The sequence below is a fragment of the Saccopteryx leptura genome, chromosome 1 (genome assembly GCF_036850995.1).
Source record: "Saccopteryx leptura isolate mSacLep1 chromosome 1, mSacLep1_pri_phased_curated, whole genome shotgun sequence".
NCBI classification, from domain to species: Eukaryota; Metazoa; Chordata; class Mammalia; order Chiroptera; family Emballonuridae; genus Saccopteryx; species Saccopteryx leptura.
The window spans coordinates 150238506-150250622 of NC_089503.1; positions in this window are offsets into that span (position 1 = coordinate 150238506).

A 12117-nucleotide genomic window follows, 5' to 3' on the forward strand; every position below is an offset into this window, starting at 1 on the left:
TGGAGCAAAGAATAAAGTGACCCGCAAAAGGGACTATATTAAAGAAAGATGTTTATTTTATTTACATGAAGTATATTATGCAAACACACTACAACTACTGTATGTAGAGGCAGAGAGTTTTTTGTTTTTACTTGGAGTCCATTAGGAGAACGTTCTGTCTGTATGTTGACTGGCTTCCATAAATAATGGAGTAAACTGCTCAGTGCTTTGGAGGACGCAAAGATGCACAAGACACCCCTGTCATAAAGGGACTTTTAATCCGGTAAAGGGACGATGTGCACTGTGTGTGTAGGTAACTGTATGCAAGGAGCTGTTAGAGAGACAGACCCCTCCCTGGTGGATGCTGCATTTAACACTGCATTAACTCGCCTAGGTAACTCTTAGCCAGCAACACACCATTGTTTAATAGGGGAAATAATTTGTAACACACAGAAAGATGCTATAAAGTTTTTTCTCCGTACAGACTCATTTAAATATCTGTATTCATTGTCAAATGTTGGAGGTCATCGACAAGAGTAGGAAACATCGACGCTGCGTGTTTTCTTGACAGATCATTGCTTGTTAATCCCAGATCGAATGTCCAAAACAAAAATTGAGATCCAATCGAGATCTAAACCATAGACTGGGACATGAGTTTGTGGTCCCGAGTGAAAGGCGCACAGGCGGCCTTGGCCCTGGCCCCTGGGGACTGTCCCGCCACCCTCACTTCAGGCCGTGTAAGCACGCATTGCAAAACCGCTCTGATGGGAACCTCGTCACCTAAACAGTGTTCTCTGAAATGTAATGTGTTGTTTTTTTAATACAGAAGAAATTAAAATTATTTTGAAGGAAAACCACTCTGGGATTTTGTGTCATTGCATTTGCCAGGAAATGGTACCTCCCGCCGCCCCCCCCCACCACCACCACCACAGGGCAGAAAAGAAGCCGGAGTTCCTCTTTCATAGGGTCAGGCTTCCCAAGTGGCTTTGAGTGTGCCCTGTCAGGTCGCGCATGTGACTGCCACCTTCTGTCACATCAGGCCACAAAGAGCCCTCCTTCTTGCTCTGATCCTGAAGAGAAGCATACACTGCATTATGCTCACCAAACCTAAAAGGATCACCCCTTTTGGACAAGATGCTGCTGTGACCTCGCCCTCTGAGAACATTTCAGAGTGAATGTGACACTGGGGGTCGTCAGTGCAGCCCAGTTTCTGGCACTGAGCTGGCTGTCACCATCTCCCCAAGCCAATTAAGGCAGTAACTGCCTTCCCTAAGTCAAGTTCCTTTCTTTCCCAATGTCATTTTTCTGTATTTTCCAGCTCCTCTGCCAAGATAAAATAAGCCTGTCTTTTAAAAGATTGGAAACTCCTCCATCCTCCTCACATGTCCCAGGCCAGGGGCCCCGGACGGGGACAGAGAACAGGATCAGCACTCTCCAGAGCTCTCCTCCCTTGGCCTTCCTCAACCCCAAGTGAACCAATTATGTTTGCAGGCACTTAATACATGCTTGTTAGCTAATCAATAATGAACGAGGCAGGCTTCTACTTTAATGGAAAACATAAGATTTTGTCCCATGGCTCAAAAGAGAAAGAAGAAAGGGAAGGAGGGGGGTGGGGGGAAGGAAGGAAGGAAAGAAGTAAGAGGTAGGAAGGAAGGGAGGGAGGGAGGGAGGGAGGAAGTTGGTTCAGTCTGGTTCAGGATGAGTCCTACAGTCAGTACTAAGCACCTAGTGGGTACTGGACCCCGGGTTAAGCATATGGTGGTGAGTGCCTTTCCGAGCACTGGCAGCTGGGCATTTCCCATAAATGGCACCAGAGTGCCAAGCTTGGACCCATTCCCATTGTGCATCTCGGTCGAACGCTGCGAGGAAGCCACGTCACCCACATTCTGGAGAGATGCATGCAGGATGGCACTGCAGTAAATGCGACTTTGGGAAGTGAGCCATGCTTCTGAAGAGAAAACTTTTAACATCATAGGCTATTTATAATCACATAAAATTACAAAGACATGTGGATGAACACTGGAAGGGCCACCGAAAACGACATGGGGGACCTGTTGAGGTGATGAGGGTCCAGGTAGGTGACTCGTTTATTTTGTTCCTTTATTGTTTGCATGGCAAACTCACTAAAAGTGAACCTAGGATAAATCGTGGAAAAGAAGACTTGCAGACAAAGTGACAATCCACTTGTGTGGTAAAGACCACCCTATAAAGAAAGAACCTTTGGGACAGGTGAGAGAGATCGTTGGTTAAAGGGGCAGACCCAGTTTTTGTGGAGCCTGATTTGGAGTTTCCTCTCAAATAAAAAACATACAGAAATAGCAAGGTAAGTGAGGAGCATCATCTTTAGCATCTTTAGCTTTAAGGTAAAGATGCTCAAAGTCAGGGCTTCTGGGGTGGACGCAGAAGCCGGTGTTTGGTGCACGCTGGTAAGTCAAGCTTTGAGTTTCTCTTCTTTTTCCCAGACCTGAGCTTTTCTTTCTGCAAGTCCATCTAATTGGCTTTAGCAAAATAACATGGAGTACTTGTTCCGTAATGGTTAATTTGGGATCAAAATAGCACTTTTTTTTTAATTAGAGTTTTTACTTGAGGATAGGCTTCTTTCCTTTGAACTTTACAGAGATAATAACGAGTTCAGAGAATGCTGCCTAATTGTCAAATAGCTGTTGACTGTTGACACTTTCTAAGGGCCCTGACGTAGAAGACAAGCTACGTTTAATTGTTTTCACCCCACCCAAGCTACGTTTAATTGTTTTCACCCCACCCTGTTGCAGAAAGGATCAGTTTCTACCACAGTAATGGAGGACCAACTTTGAAGGGTTAACTTTAAAAAAAAAAAATGCTGAGAATAAATTAGAAATTTATGACACTTCAGAAATGAAATTGATTCAGATACTTACCCTTCACGGCCATATTATACTCCCTTATTATGTGTCAGTCAAGCCTAGTCCAGTGCAATAAATGTTTACTGACTGACGGTCCCCGGTTTGGAAATGCAGATATGGAGGTATTCTTCCCAGCGCTGTCAGAACTCTGTATTTGACACTGATTCTGTCCCCCTCTAAAATCCTTCGGTGCCCCCCATAGAAAGACGAGCAAAGGCCTTTGTAACAGCCAGCTCTCTGAGGGAAAACTGCAGATCAACAGGAGGAGAAAGAAAGTCCAGGGTTAAACTACTGATCTGTGCTAAAGTAGAACCTCAAAAACATTGTGTAAGTGGAAGAGGCCAGGCACAAAAGACTGTACAGACTGTATGGCCCCATTTATATGAACTGTCTAGAAAGGGTGAGTCCATAGGAACAGAAGCCAAATAGTTGTTGCCTAGGGTGGGGGCTGGGAGCATGGATTATCTGTAAATGGGTCTGAGGCAACATTCTCAGATGATAGAAATGTCCTAAAACTGGACTTTAGTAGTGGTCGCACAACTATCGAATTAATAAAAAAAAATGATTGAGTCGTATTCTATGGTAGGTAAATTATCCCTCGCAGCTGCTTTTAAAAAGTTCAACCTCTGACCCTGGCCAGCCAATTGGTCAGAGTGTCGTCTGGGCATGCCAAGGTTGCAGGTTCTATCCCCAGTCAGGGCACATAGAAGAATCAACCAGTGTCTGACCAGGCAGTGACACAGTGGATAGAATGTCAGTTTGGAACACTGAGGACTCAGGTTCGAAACCCCAAGGTTGTCAGCTTGAGCGTGGGGTCACCAACTTGAGTGTGGGATCATAGGCATGACCCCATGATCGCTGGTTTGAGCCCAAAGGTTTCTGGCTTGAGTCCAAGGTAACTGGCTTGAGCAAGGGGTCACTGGCTCAGCTGGAGCCCCCCCCCCCATCAAAGCATATACAAGGAAGCAATCAATGAATAACTAAGATGCCACAATGAAGAATTGATTCTTCTCAGCTCTCTCCCTTCCTGTCTGTCCCTGTTTCTCTCTCTCTCTCTCTCTCTCTCTCTCTCTCTCTCATACTAAAAAAAAAAAAAAATTAACTAGTGAATGCATAAATAAGTGAAACAACAAATCAATGTTTCTCTTTCTCTCCACCTTCTCTCTCAAATCAATAAATCAAAATTTAAAAAGTTCAACCTTTCTATCAGAAAAGGAAGTAATGTAAAAGGCTTTCTATTCATCGGATACTAAAATAATGATGGTAATAATACCCTGACAGAGGTGTGGGGAATGGACATTTATACAAGAGAGTGGTAGATGTCAACGTGGGTGCAGACTTTCTGAAGGTAACGCGGCAATTATATCAAAGGCACACGGGCCTCGTGGTAGCCCTGACCATGTCGCATTGTGACCGCTGGTTGTGTGTATCTCCGTCCCCAGAGGGTGAGGAACTTCATCGTTGTAGCCACTGGGTTTAGCACTTTGCACCGCGGGAAGGGCTTGGAATAAATCTCAGTTGGACCAGAACAGCGAGAAAGCCACCACCCTTGCCCTTTAATACAGTCATCATCTAGGGAGGGAGACAGATGAGGTCTTCTCCATGATTCGTCCTGTGATACAAGATGGCAGTAAGCACACAGAGGGGATGGTGGTTAATTTGGGGTGATTAGGAATTGCTTCCCAGAGGAGGGACCACTTGAATTAGACCTATGTTGACAAGAAAGAAGCATAAAAACCCAAGATTCTTGCTAGACCTGAGATAGTCGTTCCATAGAAAAGTGGGGAGGACTCAGCAGCTACCCCTGAACCTCCAGCTCCCCAGCTGTCCTCAGCACTGGCTGGCCCTGGGTCCCACTGTCCAACTTCCCTTTCCTCTCATTGTCAGGATCCCTGACAATACATTTCCTGCTTAGGATGCTGACTTGACAGTCCAATCTGGCAAAGAGTTTGCTAACCTGGCCTGATATCTTGTTGGGGTGGCAAGCAAAAAAATGTGTGAGGTGCAGCCCAGACAGACTGCTTTCTCCTACCGGCTTTACCTTCAGCCCCCTGAGTGGACCGGCTGGGTGGCACACACCAAACCTCTTGACCCTCAGTTTCCCCTTTTGCAAAATAGAGGAGGTTATAATGATACTGCTGTCACCTAGCTCACAGGACTGAGGACACCGTATGCACAAGCCCTTCATTAAACTGAAGTGCGCTGTGCAGATGCTCAGTTTTAGGACATCATTACATTCCTGAAGACACCTCATGGGATCGGCCAGACCCCTTCTGGTAGCGGGCTTTGCGGCTTATGTACAAAGAGACGCGTGGATGGGAAAAGAAACCTTGTCTCCCTCGTACCATCAGATCAGTGATTTTCCAGTGAGTGTGAGGAGTGAGACATCTGGAAATCATTGAAACAAAATATTGGTGTATTAATTACGTCACACAAGTTGGGACTATCGAGTCCTAGTTTCACTGGCAAAACCACGACTGTATTACATGCAAGTAAAAGGTGATGCCGAAACCCTACTCCCCAGTTCATGCTTCAGTGCTCAAGCTGTTAATCATAGCCGTGGTCAGCTTGCTCCCAAGAAACTGAACCAAAATGAGAGAGAGAGAGAGAGAGAGAGACCTTAAGACATTGTCTTGTGACCAGAGCGGCTGGTATGTCCAAAGTCTGTGGGCCAGTTGAAGCCTGGAGGCCTAGGAGAATACATGTTGTAGCCCGAGCCTGCTGGCTGGACCCCCCTTCCTCCCAGAGGTCAATCTTTTTCACAAGGCCTCAAGTGATTAGAGGAGGCCCACCCACATCATGGAGAGTGATCTGCTTTACTCAGTCTATTGACTTAAGTGTTGATTTCATCTAAAGAAAATATCTTTACAGCAACATCCTGCCGTGTTTCACCAAATATCTGGATAGTGAGGGTTAGCCATCTTGACACATAATCAACTTACAGACCTCCAGGCAGGCTGGAAGCAGGTTCCCCTCCGTTTCCTGTCCGTCTCCCAGCAGTTCCTGACGGCTGTGACTGACCAAGGGTGTGCCACATTAGGCGCCATGTGAGGACCTCTCGGGGGCACGGAGGGATGAGGCCCAGCTGGAGCAGCGTACCTGGCCCACGCGCCCCGGGGCCTGGAGTGAGGTGAGAGCACACCAGAGCAGACAGTGCCCCGGGCCAGCACCTCCCTGCCTCAGGCTGACCCCAAAAGACAGCATCGGCTCCTGTTTAGGTGACAACTCCCTCCTGGGAGGTTCAGAGACTCTGACTGCAAGGGACATTGTTCTCTCTGTCTCTCTCTCTCTCTTTTTTTTCCCCACATTTGCTGGCCATTTTGAGGTTTCCTTTCATTGTTTACTTTGCAAAGGCCAAGTGTAAATCATCTCAGAGGGCCCGGCTTCTCTGAATCACCATCTGACATCTTGCATCTTGGCCAAGGTATGTTTTGTTGTTTTGCTCGGTCCTGTATAAATAGTTCTCTTGGTTCCTTTGTTTGCGGTGACTCTTGGCCTGATAGCTGGGCCATGATTAATGCTCCCTGCTGAATCAGATTCCGCCTGCTGCAGAAATCGTTTTCGTTCTTCTAGTTCACTCCCGGGAATTCAACTGAGAAAAAGAAGCTTAGGCTGGAGGAGGTTCCAGGGGTTCTCCACCTTGACCCACTTCAGCAGACTCGGCTCTGCACCACGAGCAGCCAGACGGCCCTCCTCAACTCTTTTTACTTTTTCTTCCTTTTGTTTTAATTTCCCCACTGAATTGAGAGAGAGAAGCATCAACTCATTGTTCCACTTAGTTGCTCCATTCACTTGTGCCCTCATTGGTTGCTTCTCATACGCGCCCCTGGGGGGTTGAACCCATGACCTCTGGCGCACCAGGACAAGGCTTTATCCACTGAGCCACCTGGCCAGGGCCCCTCCTCACCTGTTTGAAACAACCTATTGCTCCTGGCTCCTCTCTCACACACTAAGTGCCTTGCTTGCTATGTTATCCCCAACGCCTCATCAGACTTAGATGGGCATCCAGGAAGGACTTGTCAATGGAATGTGTAAAATACCAGATAGTCTAAGGCTCTGCTGTGGCAAATCGAACAACGAACAAAATAGAAGAAACGCAGGGAGGGGTTTCTCTCCGCTCTGCGTGGGTAAGAACTCTCCTAAAGTTTAAGAGCCATGGAGGAAATCACATGGAACAAGGCTGGAGAGTTGATGACATACAACTGTCAAACTCCAGGGACCCAGGACATCATAAACTAAATCACAAGAGGAACAGCAGACTGCGAAAACACTGGCTTACCCACGTGGCACAACAACATGGAAGAAAATAGAAGGCCATCTAAGACACCAGTTCAGAAACGAGAAAAGAACATGAAAACAGACAAGGCACAAAAGAGGAAGTACAGATGCCCATAAAATGACCAAGGAAACCATTTCCCCAACAACTAGCTTTAACACAGAGAGAAAACAATCCATTACAGTTCACGTTGCTGACGAAGGTGCGGTGAGCTGAGCCCACCCCTTCCTTCATGCTTGGCTCTTACCTTCAAAGCCACGTTTAAAAAAAGAAAACACAAAGCTAGGTAGCAAATCAGTTTCCTTTTCTGCATTTTAGCTGTGGAGACTCTCTACCTTAAGGAGCAGTGTTTAACAAAAGCCCTCAGGGCCACTAATATGATGAGAGAGGGAGGCGGGCAAACAATTAAGAACTGCAGCAGAGTAGATTTAAGTGTCACTCTATCACAACTAGGTAGAGAGCAAACGTATTTTATTAATTTGAGGCCTCTGCCATAGGTGTAGTCCACCAACATTTACCTTCAAGGAAAGAATCCTCAGTGACTACAGATAACTACAAAATTAGTCGATAACTGCTTTTTATTGGGTGTCATGTCCCCAAAGGCCCAGGGAGCAAAGGAATGCAGAGTCAACTCTGTCATATACAAATGACGATGAATAAAAATGCTTTCTCTCAAAATCTTTTCTCTCTCTCAGAAAACTATCAGCCTATTCTCTCTGAGTAAATCTTAATAAGGAGTGTATCCTAGCACAGCCCTCAAAAACAGAAAATTTTTAAATCGTGCCAGCTTCAGAATCTTTTGTTTGTTTTTCCACTTTGCTAATCACAAACCCCATCGTGAAATCCTGGAAGAGCAGAATATGCCACGTCCCGTAAGATGGATCTGGCTTCGGAGTCTTCCTAGTCCCTCTGCCCAGAGGACAGATGTTTTTTCTTGAATCGGGACCATGATTTGCATCAGCTGAGGCCACGGGCCATGCTGTCCTCCTGGACGCACTCAGAGCTACGTGGACAGCAGCAGCTAGGGCTGCTCAGAGATCGAGGCCAAATCAGGCTCAGCCAGTGTGGAGTGAGGCCCGATTTCCAAATGGAAGCAGTCCAGCGAACATCCAGGGAAGAACAAACTAGCTAGCAGATTTGGAAATTTCCTTTAATATTTCTTGAAATTTTCCTTTGAGACTTCCAGCCCCAGTGGATGAAGTCGTTCCAGACCCCGACGAGCTCCGGAGGCCTCTCTGGCTGTCAAAGCAGCAGCCCGAAATGATGGTCTATACTGGACCCCGACTGTCTCAGGCAGCAAACCGTTTCTCGCTGTGCTCCACTCCCTGGTTCCCTGAGAAGCTGTGTCCCCTTCTGTTTCCAGAGGGCTTTCCTAATAGTCACCTAGCCTTCAAAAGTAACCCAGACCCTGGACCTGGCCAGTGGCTCAGCAATAGAGTGTCGGCCCTAGCGTGTGGATGTCCTGGGTTCAATTCCCAGTCAGGGCACACAGGAGAAGAGATCATCTACTTCTCCACCCCTCCCCCTCTCCCTCCTCTCTCTCTCTCTCTCTCTCTCTCTCTCCATATATATATATATATATATTCTCCCCTCCTGCAGCCATGGCTCTGTTGGAGCGATTTGGCCCAGGGCTCTGAGGATGGCTCCATGGCTCCTCAGGTGATAAAATAGCTCAGTTGCTGAGCAACAATGCAACAGTCCCAGATGGGCAGAGCATCACTCCCCTAGTGGGCTTGCCAGGTGGATCCCAGTTGGAGTGCATAGAGGAGTCTGTCTCTCTGCCTCCCCTTTTCTCACTTCAGAAAAAAAAGAGTGACCCTGAAGGATGAGGCAGACGTTCCATACCTGCTTTCCTATGGGGAAGCTGGAGGCCCGGAGAGGTGAAATCACGTCCCCGCATGCAGCACAGGAACCCCGGGCCCTCCGGCGGTTGTGGAGGTCTGGTCACCCTGGAGGCGGAACTTCTGCTTCCTCAGGTAATCTTTCCTGCTGCTGGAAACGTAACCCTTTCCATTTCCGTGGTTCCTAGGGGACTGTGTTTGAGACACATAAACGTGGGGGCCCCTCTGATGAGAACCAGTTTTCTCCAGGGCACCCCAGGCGTGGGTTATGGGGATGTAGCCTTCTGCTGGCTGAGCAGATCCTTGTTGATAGATTTCACCCATTTTATTTAGAGAGTAATTCATTTCATTTTAATTGCTAGATCGGGAGTATATTGTCTTTGAAACCCACACATTCAGGGTTGGTTGGTTGGTTGGTTGGTTGGTTGGTTTTTCTTCTGAGAAAAGCTGTTTGAAAGTATATAATCCCAAGTTTCTTTATTTACTTTTAAGTTCCAAGATATTTTGATCATTGGAGAGAAGGAAAGTGTATTTAACCTCGAGAAAGGAGAAAAAAAGTGGAGAGAGAGTCATTGGTTTTGTGAATTTTAGGTTTTCTTAAGGGCAAAGATGGACAAGGGGCAGTTCTGTGTTTTAGGAGCACTGAATTCTTGAGTTAAATTGACACTCTTCCCTTTTCATATTGTAGATTGAAGTTGGAAGGAACCTTTGAGATTTTCATAGTCTGACCTCCCCTTCTGACAGATGGAGAAACTGAGTTCAGTTAACCTGAGCCATGCATTAGAGCTATTTTCATCTCAGTATGTGTAAATTTGCCTTATTCTTTTGAAAGCTGTGTAACATTCTTCAAGCATACATCATCATTTTCTTTGAGGCACGTTTTGGTCATTTCCCATTTTTCGCTATTTTAACAATGCCCCCACGAATAACCTTGTATGGGCCCCTGAGTTCAGCGTGTATTTTTACAGGATAGACAACCAGAAATGTAGCCCAAATTTTGGGAGAAATAGTGGTCCTGCCAAGGCACCCAGGGCGGGCACCCTCGCCAACACCGGGCATCACCAAACTTTTAATATGATTTACATGTTTTAAATAATATGAGTCTTTTACAATCTCATCCGTCTATCTGAAATTCACTTTTATGAATTGTGTGAGGGAGGGGCCTAACATACTCATGTTGTAATGTTTACCGTGAGGGGAGAAGGCAGGGCTGCCGGTGTGGAGGGGACGCAGCTAGAGGCAAACACTGGGCTCCACCATCCTCTCGGCAAAATCAAAGCCCTGCAGCCCCTCAGCAGGCTGGTGAGGGGCCCTGCGCTGTTACAATAGAGTTGTACCCTTTGAGAGTTTATTCAAACGGGCTTCTCAGCTTCTGAGTGCCCAGACACTGGTGACGTTAGGACATTCTAAGAGACGTCAGTTTTGCCTCCAGTGATTGTTACCTTCCGTGCTGACCACAGAACCGAGAGTGTTCTCCCCCACCCTTCCCCCACCACAGATGCACCCAAGATGTGGCAGAGCGTGCTGCCTTCGACAGGTACACTTTGTCCCCCGCACACAACCTCTAAGGGTCATGTAAAAATATTCCTTCCAATCACAAATGCAGACACAGAGAATGTCGCCGAAAGGATCTTGTAAAGACAGTTTTCTTCACCCTATTCTATCGGGAGTTTTGAAGTTTTCTACTGACTTTATTTTGCAGCCCTTCTGGGTTGGTACCCAGCCAACAGAGCCATGACCAGCCCCCTTTTTCTCCCCAAGCTTCAGAATGCTTCTCAGCACAACCCTCCTGGTCAATGGGCTCTGGTGCACAGGTAGGGTCCGCTGGCCATCCCCGGCCCCGGCGCTGTTAGTGAGATTTCTGTCTGAGTCTGCATATGCTATCGCCATGATGGGCACCCCTGGTCTCACCCACACACGCTGCAAGGCGAATGCTGGAGGTGGTGTGGCCACCCATGGAAAGTAGGATGTGGCTCTTTGTGGGGACAAAACCCTTCCTTTTTCCTGTAAGGGCGGAGGTGAGTCAGTTCTTCCTACTTTCTATACCTCAGGGAAAAGTCTGCGATATGGCATCATGTCAAGAGCTCAGACGTTGCAGAAGGGGGGAGAGCAGATGCCTTTGGTGGCCCCCACACATCCCCCCACACTCCCCATTGTAAAAGCAGGTGGCTCCCTGACTCTGCCTGAAGACCTGCTCCAGCTGCAGCAGCTCACATGGCTGGTGCACAGGGCAGGTGGCAACCTCTGGGCAGTCCATGCTGTCAGGGGCAGGACTCAGTCTCCAGTTGATGGGAACTAGGGTACAACATGCAAGGGGGTAGTCTTTGCAAGGCCCCATGGGGACAGGCTCTTGAATGCTTCCTCTCTGTGGGAGGCCTTCTCTTCTGTCTCATGTCCCCGTTCCCCTACTGAAATTCCCTTCCAAATAACCTATGTCTCGGCACCTGCTTCTGGAGAACCTAACCTAAGATAGGATGAGACCTCACCTCCATAGTAGGGGAGTGACATGCCCTCTGAGAACTGTAGATAAGAAGCATTGGCGAGAGCTCCCTGTGAGTAAGTACAACTTTCACTCTTTGTTCTATAAAAAGATGCCAAGACTCTGCTGGGAGAAGCATCCCTTTTTGTTGAAACAAGGGATCCACCAAAGGGAGGGTGGCTCTCAGAGTCCTGTCATGCCTGAGACCGTCCAGGTGAGGCCTTCAATGACAGAAGTTGCTAAGAGAAGCCCCCAGGACCCTAGGACCCCAGGGACAGGGTCCAGGCTCAAGCACCAAGAAGAGAAAGAAAGAAGGAAAGAAAAAAGGAAGGAAGGAAGGAAGGAAGGAAGGAAGGAAGGAAGGAAGGAAGGGAGGGAGGGAGGGAGGGAGGAAAAGGAAAAGGAAGGGAAGAGAGAGAGAGAGAGAGAGAAGAAAGTGATAAATAACATATTCCAGATTTTCATTCATTTACATATATAAAGAAAACAAATGGATGCAATTTTTCCTATATAGTTTTACATACTCAGATATTTTCATTTGAAAAAAAATTATCACTGATAGATATGTGAATTCCAAACTGCCCTCTTGATGTTCCACTTATCTGCCTGACCTCACCCTTACTTACTGGATAATCGCCCCTGAGGCAGAAGAGTTCCAGA